The sequence below is a fragment of the Dermacentor andersoni genome, chromosome 6, assembly GCF_023375885.2.
Source record: "Dermacentor andersoni chromosome 6, qqDerAnde1_hic_scaffold, whole genome shotgun sequence".
Classification (NCBI taxonomy): Eukaryota; Metazoa; Arthropoda; class Arachnida; order Ixodida; family Ixodidae; genus Dermacentor; species Dermacentor andersoni.
The window spans coordinates 146,093,263-146,102,675 of NC_092819.1; positions in this window are offsets into that span (position 1 = coordinate 146,093,263).

A 9,413-nucleotide genomic window follows, 5' to 3' on the forward strand; every position below is an offset into this window, starting at 1 on the left:
TGTCTCTGGCTGAAAGCAGAAACAACCACTTCGCGCAAGATGTATCATGGATACCTGGCAAAGTACGTCCCACGTTACGCCTACAACGGCGAAATTGTCCCACTTTCGCCCACCCGTCGGCCCGCAAGGTTTTCCGCGAAGCAAGAAAAAAGATGCCGAACCAACAAGGCCAGGAGTCCATCCTTACAGCAGAATATTAAGCTTCTGAAGCACACTATGCGCCCTGTACTTGTGTCAATTGTTACCTTCAAGCTGTCTGGAACATCGCTGGTTTCCTGGGCTGCTGCAAGCGACCGCTGCAAGATAGTGGCGAGAACAAGCAGAAAGCATACACGCTGCATGCTGTTTTAGCGAGGAGCGGCCTACTGAGAGTAACGTCCAACCCAGCGTCCCTTATATTGTGCCCTTTGTGGCACGTGAGATATGCAGAAACCGAGGCATATTGCCTCTTTTTGTAGAAACTTTCAGTTGTGATTGGCATACGGGTGCTCGTAGAGGCCGTCTGTAAAAGAAAACTCATTTGTCGTGTTATCAAAGAATTCAATGTGCACTAATTAAATACGCGATAAGAAATTTCAATTTAGTGTCACTGTGGCACTCTAATCCTACTGCGATGTACTTTAAAAAAGATAGAACAATTGCGTAAATCGTGAAGAAATGCAAGATGACACTGTTTCAAAGTGAAATTATTGTAAATATGATTTTAATTGGCGTAACGGAGTCGTACTATGGTAAATGTATGGCATGTAGCTGTGAGAACACATTCTATGTGTTTTGTAGGACTCTTTTCGTTTATCTTAATCAAAGCTACGAACCCAAAAATATTGCTGCGCTACCTAAAGAGTTGCTTATGGTTGGAAAAAAGTGGATTTGTGAGCGGTATCCATCCTTGCCACACAGTTCATTTGTATAGGACAGCTCACTTATCGCGGTGTCCACATTGGAATTTCATTCTTTCCCCCAGAATGACATGTACTTCGCGGTTGAAAGATCAGATATACAAAGAGGCTTATTACTGTCGCTACAGGCACATTGCTGTAAATATGATTGGATATGACATTAATTAGATGGTGCATTACGCGACTACAAAAAGACAACCTTAACTTAGAAAAGAAACATTTCTTGCCAAGAATTTAATTAGGGGTTACATGAACAACATAAAACAAGCGAATTGTGATGAGTGGAAGACAGAAACCAATGGTAGCAGCATCATATTCTTTAAAAAACGGCGGTTCCGTGCAGGCAAGCGAAAATATATATAGCTTGCCCGAAATGTGTTTTATTTTATTTTTATACTAGAGTACTATGGTATTACTAGCTGTGGGTACATGACACATTTGTTAAATGAGAAGGTAATAAAATTTTTCCCTTTCTGGAGTGTGGCATTTTTTCTCGAAAAAGGTCAGGTTGGCTCACAGTTGACGCACTTCTCGGCATACATGGTAAATAGCTATTTATGTGAGAAGACAGGGTGACAAAACGCTGCGTAGCAGAAAAGAAACTTGCAGCCTAAAGCCTCCTCATTCCTCGCATTGTTAGTCTGAGCCTTAACTATGTTTACTTATTTATTACAGGGCAGCAAAAAGAGGAATGGGTTACATTCGAAAATGTGGAAAACAAAAAGTAAACGCCAGTAACTTGAAATAAAAATTACACAACAGGAAAGGGTTAAATCAATACATTGATGAGAATTACCCCAAAATAGCGCAAAGTACAAGAGAGAAATTGAATCTAACCATACAATGCATATAGAGATATTGTTACGTTGCAGAAGTCACATATAAAGGTGTACTTACGATATTTACAAAAGAGACAACGACGCATAAACAAAATGGCTTTTCAGACCGATTCCACCTCTACACGGCACATCGTCTTCAGACTCACCGCACTGTTGGTTCCACCGTAACATAACCCTCGCCTGTAAAGGGGCCGGCCCCACCAATAGGGGACGTGAACTACCGGCAAAGTAAGGCTTTAGCTGGGACACATGCACAGCATCCGTGGGGACATGCGGGTCCAGCGGAGCAACCTCGTAGTTCACATCGCCAGACTGTCGCAACATCGTGTAGGGCCCTGTGTAGTGCGGCAGAAGCTTTTCAGACTTGCGACGCGGCGACATGGTGTACATAGGAGCAGGACAGCGGAGCCAGGAGGAAATCGAATGTCCCGAAGTCGACTGTCGTACAAGATCTTCTGCCCGGCCAGAGACTCAGTGAGCCGGGACCCCGCAATCTGGCGTGTCATGTGAGCCCTGGCGAAGACATATTGGGCATATCATTTGGAGTGTTAGTTGAGGAATGAATCAGTGTGTCAAAGGGCAAAGAAAGGTGGCGGCTGAACAAAAGGTAAAAGGGTGAAAAGCCAGCGGTTTCTCCACGGGAAGACTTATAGGTGAAGGTCACGAAGGGTAACGCGCAGTCCGAATCACTGTAGTTCTCATAAACGTACATAGACAGCATTTCTGTCAACGCACCATTAAGCCGATCCCTCAGTCCGCTTCTCTGCGGATGGTAGGTGCAGGAAAGCTCGTGTTCGGCAGAATAGGAGTCAAGTTGGTCTTCAAATATTCTCGACAAGAAGTTGTGGCCGCGATTACTGAGGAGCTGCGGGGGTGCGTCGTGATGTAGTATGACGTCATGTAAAACGATATCTATCACTTCAGTTGCTCAGCTTGTGCGCAAAGCTCGCGTGATGGCGTGCCGGGTCGCCTAATCAGTCGCGACAACAACACAATTATTGCCACATTGAAACGTCAGGAAAGGGCCGATTAGATGAAGACTGACGCGAAAGAATATTTCTGAGGGCACACTGTTGCGGTGAAGGTGTCTAGCGGGCAGCACATCAGCTTTTTGCGGCGCTGATAGAACAGGCTGCAGCGTAGCGGTGCACAGAGCGGTAAAAGCCTAGCCAGTAGAAGCGAGACCGTAGGTGTTCATAAGTACGCGAAACGCCGAGGTGGCCTGCAGTAAGGGCATCATGCAACTGCTCAACAACTGATGCCCGGAGAGGGCGTGGTACAACGAGTAAAAATTCTGGTCTTTCAGGGCGTAAGCTGCGATGTTAGAGAACGTCGTCGCGGAGCACGAACATGCGCAGTGAGGGCTGCCAATGTCCAGAATTGACATGATCGATGAGAACAGGTAAGCAGTCACCACGCCGTCGTTCAGTGCGGATATCATCCAGATCATAAATGGTCCGCACGTTATATTCGGGGTCATGCGCATCATATTCGGGGCGGTCGACAGGATCACGGAAGAGGCCGTCGACATCTTTCTCCAAACGGGCTGATTTGCATAAAAAGCAAACTATTCTTGGAGCCATAGCGCTCATCTACCCAATCGCCCAGTGAGAAGAGCTAGCACAAGGCGTGGTTATCGCTTAACACGCAAAATGTGCCGCCGCACAAGTAGAGGCGGAATTCTGCAAATGCCCAAACTTATGCCAGGCACTCCCGTTTGGTATCTTACCGACTTTTCGTTGTATAACTTGTCATTCAGCATGTGAAACACGGTACGGCCGGCGGAGTATCAGATTGGCGTGTCAGATGGTATAGATTCGATGGCTGACCACCTAAGTCTACGCTAAAGGGTGGCCGTCCAGGTAAAAAAATGTTGCGGTAAGTTTCCATGAGAAGGCGGAGGTCAGCACCTTGTGGTAGATCAGGTGCAATCACCTTGCTAAGTTCGTCTATGAGAGTCGGTGAATTGGAGGTTCCTGTAGAGGCCGACGGAATCTTGGCGTCTAGAGCCTATATCTTGCAATCGTTCACGGTCGAGATGTTGCCCAAAGACATGCCTGTGGGAAGAATCTGAGTAGAGCAGCTAAAATTAAGGGAGGGACCGAAGTCTGATGGCCTGTAACAGTGAGCACGGTATGGGAATGGCCAAATTTCTTTCAAGCAGTATGTAAGCGGTGTAACATAGTGCATAGACGCCGTCAGGAAGAGATGAGCACGACAGCAGAGTGACGTACGTAGAAGCTTGAGGCGACACACGGATGTCTTCGGGAGAGCGTAACCGTGGTTGGGTAATTGGTGGACTGTAGCAGCCGTAGTGCATTTCAAGGTGAGTGACACTAGGCGCGCAATCAAAGAGGGCTGAATGGGGACGATCAAAAGTATAAGCGGAGTATAGCGTCATAGGGTATTGTTCCAAAACCGCAAAGAAAACAGACCTTAGGCGCCTCGCGATGCCCATGCGTGCGGTGCACATACCAAGCACGCATATCCAGCTTTTCTGGACACGTACCAACTAGCGCCCCAAGCGGCCCCGCATGAAGATAGCGTGTTTTAATGGAACGAGTGGTTTTTTTTGCGAGTAACAAAAGCTGCATGCAGATTATTGAAAAAGGCAGGCAACAGACATATTCTAGAAGGCAATCCGCACGAGCGAAATGCAGTGATCACGCTATGGCAAGCAAGACTTCTGTTTCCAGAGCGGTTAAAGATTCTGCAAGGGAAGCCTATGGAAACGATGAAAATTCGTGCTCTATTTTCGAGACAAAAAACGCACCTGTCATAAAACTACGGCGTCTATCGTAAAAGTTACTGCAGCGTATGTAGTCCGGAAACTCAGCTTTCAATTGATGTCTGTGTAGACTATCTACACAGGGCGTAAAACTGTTCCCGAAAGCAATTCTTGAGACGCAGTCGTGCAAGTTCACGTGGTATCTATACTAACCCGAGCGTATCATTCGCTCAAACGTTGGAAGCCGTGGTTGAGTCTTTTAATCGCTCGCAGCTGTCGTTCTGCGTCATGCTGGCAGTGGTTCGATGCCATGCTGCGTGATACCTCCTATTTTATCTTTAACGCCACTTAGGGCTCAGTTCGACAGTCTTCCATCAGATGGCCGTAACACAAAACTCAATATTTGGTTTCAGTTTCGATTTTTCCAGGAGTGCTCTTCAAATATTATATTGTCTTTCTTGCTTACTAAAACGTACTAAGGCGTTGCTTATTTGATAAGTCATCGCTTTTATCATCGGACTTGATTCCTTGTACAACATAATAACTAGCATGCGCATGTCTTTGTGTTAGGTTAAAAAAGATACTATCGTGCCTTGTAGCATGGACATACTCAGGAATTCTCGACATTTCACCTTCACCAACCTGTGGAACTTCAGAGCAATGCACATGCGTAACTCAGAGGACAAAATTTTAACCCATTTATTTCTATATAATAGCCGAGTATCAACAAGCTTCCACTATGTGCGCCAATAGGTTGTCGTTTGTAACAGCATATGCATTTATGACACTTGGTCGGAACATTGGTGGTGCGTTAAAGCAGTGTTTGGGTTGGGAATGGGCGGTTGTCACACGACAGGAGCAACTGGTTTTGTACCATATGGGCAGAGGGCACATTGACTTGAAGAAGGCCAAACTTAAACCGTAAAGCCATTTATTACAGCTGGAGTTTGAAGGGTGATTGCACAACGAGTGTCATTCAGTCCGTTTGCACGCGCATGTTCTTGCGAGGCGGCATGGAAGGAGAGGGAGTGTGTATGCGTGTACATGCCTTGAGCGTGCCTGCGTGTGTAATTGCACTTGCGACCCGCAGAAGACAGCTGCCATCGCAAAGTTCCCGCAGCAGATCGATAAGAAGGCAGTGCGTAGATTCCTTGGCATGTGTGCCTACTATAGCGCTTTGTGAAGGACTTTTCACGCATCGCTGAGCCGCTGACACAGCTAACTAAATGTGACGTCGAGTTCAAGTGGGAAACGCCGCAGGCCGACGCATTACAAGAACTCAAACGACGCATGCAGTCGCTGCCCGTACTTGCGCACTTCGACGAGGACGCCGATAGCGAAATTCACACTAACGCTAGTAACCTAGACCTCGGTGCTGTCCTAGTCCAGAGAAAAGATGGACATGAACACGTGATAGCATACGCTAGCCGGTCGTTCTCAAAAGCTGAAGGCAATTGTTCTACAACCGAAAAGGAATGCCTCGCCATCGTTTGGGCTACAGCGAAATTTCGCCCTTACCTACATGGCAGGCCATTCAAAGTGGTCAGCGACCATCACGCTTTGCGTTGGCTAGTGATTACCTCGTTTGGTGATGGCCTGTAACAGGCACAGGAGTCAGTCCGCCATTCTCGCCCGCTTCTTGCCTCCATGTCCCATAGGCTTGACGTCTGTGCCAATCTTCATAATCAGTAGTTCCTGGTGGGCAGTAAACTGCACGAGAGGAAGCTGTTTCTGTCATCAGAAAATTGTGCAAGCATACATACGCTGATATAATCCGTCTGACTTTTTCATCTTTGCCTTTAAATGGCCGGCGCAGGATGCGCCACCTTTGAGCCAGGATCTCAAAAGCATTTTCGACAACTCGTCGAGCTCTGCCCAGTCTACAGTTGAAAATTATTTTTTCTTGTAGCTGTGAAAACTGACTTGGTGCGCCCCGAACATCTGGTTGCTGAGCTTGCCCATCAACACAGTTTCCAAACAAAGGGGGTAGACCTGCAGAAAGAGTGCCGCTTCAGTTTCCTTATAAAGTTGTGTAAATTTGCAGGTATAAATTATCCCCAAGTTCTAGCACACTACATTTTTACCGCAACAAATGCGCTACAGATAATCACTACCTGTCAGAAATAACTGCGATGGCAACATTTAGAGTGGTTTACATCAATGGAGGAAAAGGATCTTTCCAAGCTTGTATAAAATCCCTCATTTGCATAAATTTGCAGCATTGGCTGATGACACATATATCATATTACGAGACCCCTAAAAGTGTGTAAAAGCCCTCCTCGAGATCTAGCTAATGGCTAGTACTGTAATGGCCAAGAAATGACGAAGGTAATGGTATTACTTACTCTTCCTTGCATACGGCCTCATGAGGTAGGTTTTCAGAGGAAACGCTTCGTCTCCTACAAAGAAGTAGCGCGTGCTACCAATGTCGGCCAACAGAGAGTCTTTAGGAATCCCTTGCAGGGTTTGGTCAACTCTCTTGAAGAATGGGCTCTGGCCAAAATTACCCCCCTCTGATTCGCTGCCATTGTGGCCTACTTCTGCAAACAAGAACCTAAGAGTGGAGTGGACTCAAATTTTGTTATATTCATATGATCTGGCTCAAGGAAACGTAGGCACATTTAACTTGCTATGGCTGCCATGTCACTCAAGTGAAAAATAATCGTGGCAGTTGGACTGTTGCATACATCAACATGCAGCTTATACACCAACTAAATGATACAACTACAACCTTCCTCATTCTTTCACGGGTTTAATAGGTGACAGAGCTAGAAAGGCTCTAGTAGGAATCTGACAAGGTCTAGCCGTAAGTGACTTACAGTGGTTAGTAAAAAGCAACAAGCGGTTTTAAACTTTACTTGAAAGGTATTTTTGTAAAATAAAGTTGCATGAATTATATCTTAGGCCAATAAAAGCGTTCCTGAATCCGGTAGAGCGCCCTCGCCGAATCTAAAGGGCCAGACGTAGGGTTGTCTTGCATAGCACTCAGAATCGCTGTCCGGAGGCTAACCGGTACTACTAAGAGAAAACGTGCGCCTGTGGTGGAAAAGTTCTTATACATGTGTCGATCACGTACACAGAAATGGTTTGCTGTGGTCGAGGCCGTGGTAGCGGCGAAGAGCGGTGTTTATTCAGCGTATTTTCGCCGTTCGGCTTTGAAACAGTAGAAGTCTGGAAAACACGGCGACACAGAAGCCACGAGGTGATCGAAGTCGTTGGCGTCACAGTTGGCAGTGCTAAGTGTCATGCGCGAAAGGCAGTCTGCTTCAGCGGGTCGTCGACCTCTCTTATAACAGACGGTGAAGCTCTATTCGTGCAGTCGGAGCGCTCAGCACGCAAAGCAGCCACGAGGGTCTCGAATATACACAAGCCAACACAATGAGTGGTGGCCGATGACCACTGTAAAAGGGCGTCCATACAGGTAAACACGAAACCGCTAAAACGCTAATATTAGCGCGAGGCGTTCTTGTTCCTTGACAGTGTAATTCTGCTCGCGCCTACTTAATGAGCGACTGGCATATGCGATCACGTGTTCGCGGTCACCGTAGCGTTTAACTAGGACGGCACCAATACTTGTGCCACTGGCATTCGTATGGAGTTCGGTAGGAGCTGACAGACTGAAGTGTTGAATAACCGGTCGTGACGTCAGCAGAAACTTCAACTGACGAAAAGAAGAGTCGCACTCCGCAGTCCACACAAAAGGGGTGTCCTTTCGTAGCAGGGATGTCCGCGGATACGCGACGTCGGCGAATTTAGGAGTAAAGCGGCGGAAATAGAAACAAAGCCCCAGAAAGCTGCGGAGCTCTTTGACAGTGCGCGGTGCATTGAGCGCTTCAACGGCTGCTGCTTTCTGGGGATCAGGGCGGATGCCATCCTATCGACGAGGTGCCCAAGGACAAGGGCTTGTCGGTCTTCGAAGTGGTAATTCTTGGAGTTTAAAACTAAGAAAGCGTTTCTGATGCAGTTCTGGACAATATCCAGACACGAGTTGTGTACGCTGAAGGTGCGGCCAAAGATGACGACGTCGTCGAGGTACCACATGCAGATGTTCCCCTTCAAGCCGCGCATAATAGTGTCAATAAATCTCTCGAAAGTTGCCGGACCGTTTCACAGTCCAAATGGTATCACATTAAACTCGGAGAGCCCGTCAGGGGTTACAAAGGAAGTCTTCACCTTGTCGTCAGGATGCGTCGGAATTTCCCAATAGCCGGATCGTAAACCTACTCAAGAAAAGTAAGAGGGGGAATGAAGGCAGTCTATTGCGTCATCATTACGTTGGAGTGGGTACACGTCCTTTTTTATTACAGCATTCAAACAGCGATAGTCGACGCAAAATCTCCAAGATCCATCTTTTTTTTTTACAAGAATTACTGGAACTGGCCCGCGTACTGGCTGACTCTTGTATGACTCCCTTTTTCATCATTTCGTGAACTTGTTCGTTGATAATCTTGCGCTCTGATGGTGGAACGTAATATGGTTTTTGTCTAATCGGATTTGCCGAACCTATGTTGATGGTATGGCGTATTCGAGACGCGGGGATGGCAGGTATTTTGTCGTTTTGCGCAAAGTTGAATACCGAAACGTGCTTCGAAAGCACACCGACTAACGTTCGGCGTTCACTCGTGCTGAGCCAATTATTTATCATTGACAAACCGGCCGTTTCCGAACCGTGGCCATCAGGTTCTTCCGGCAAATCAGCAAGTTCAGCCACTGATAATGACGCGTGTTCCCTGGCGAATGCCAATTTGAAGCAGTCTGGTAGTATAACGCGCTCCTTAGAGCAGTTTATGGTCCATAAGCCAGGGCGTCCGCTTTTGATCGACACCACACAACGTGGCTCCAACAAATTATTCTTCACACAGTTTATGTGCATCGATTCTACGGCAGAATCGAAGCTGTCAGAATCGGCGCCGCAACATACAACGGGAACAGAAACGGTAGATGATG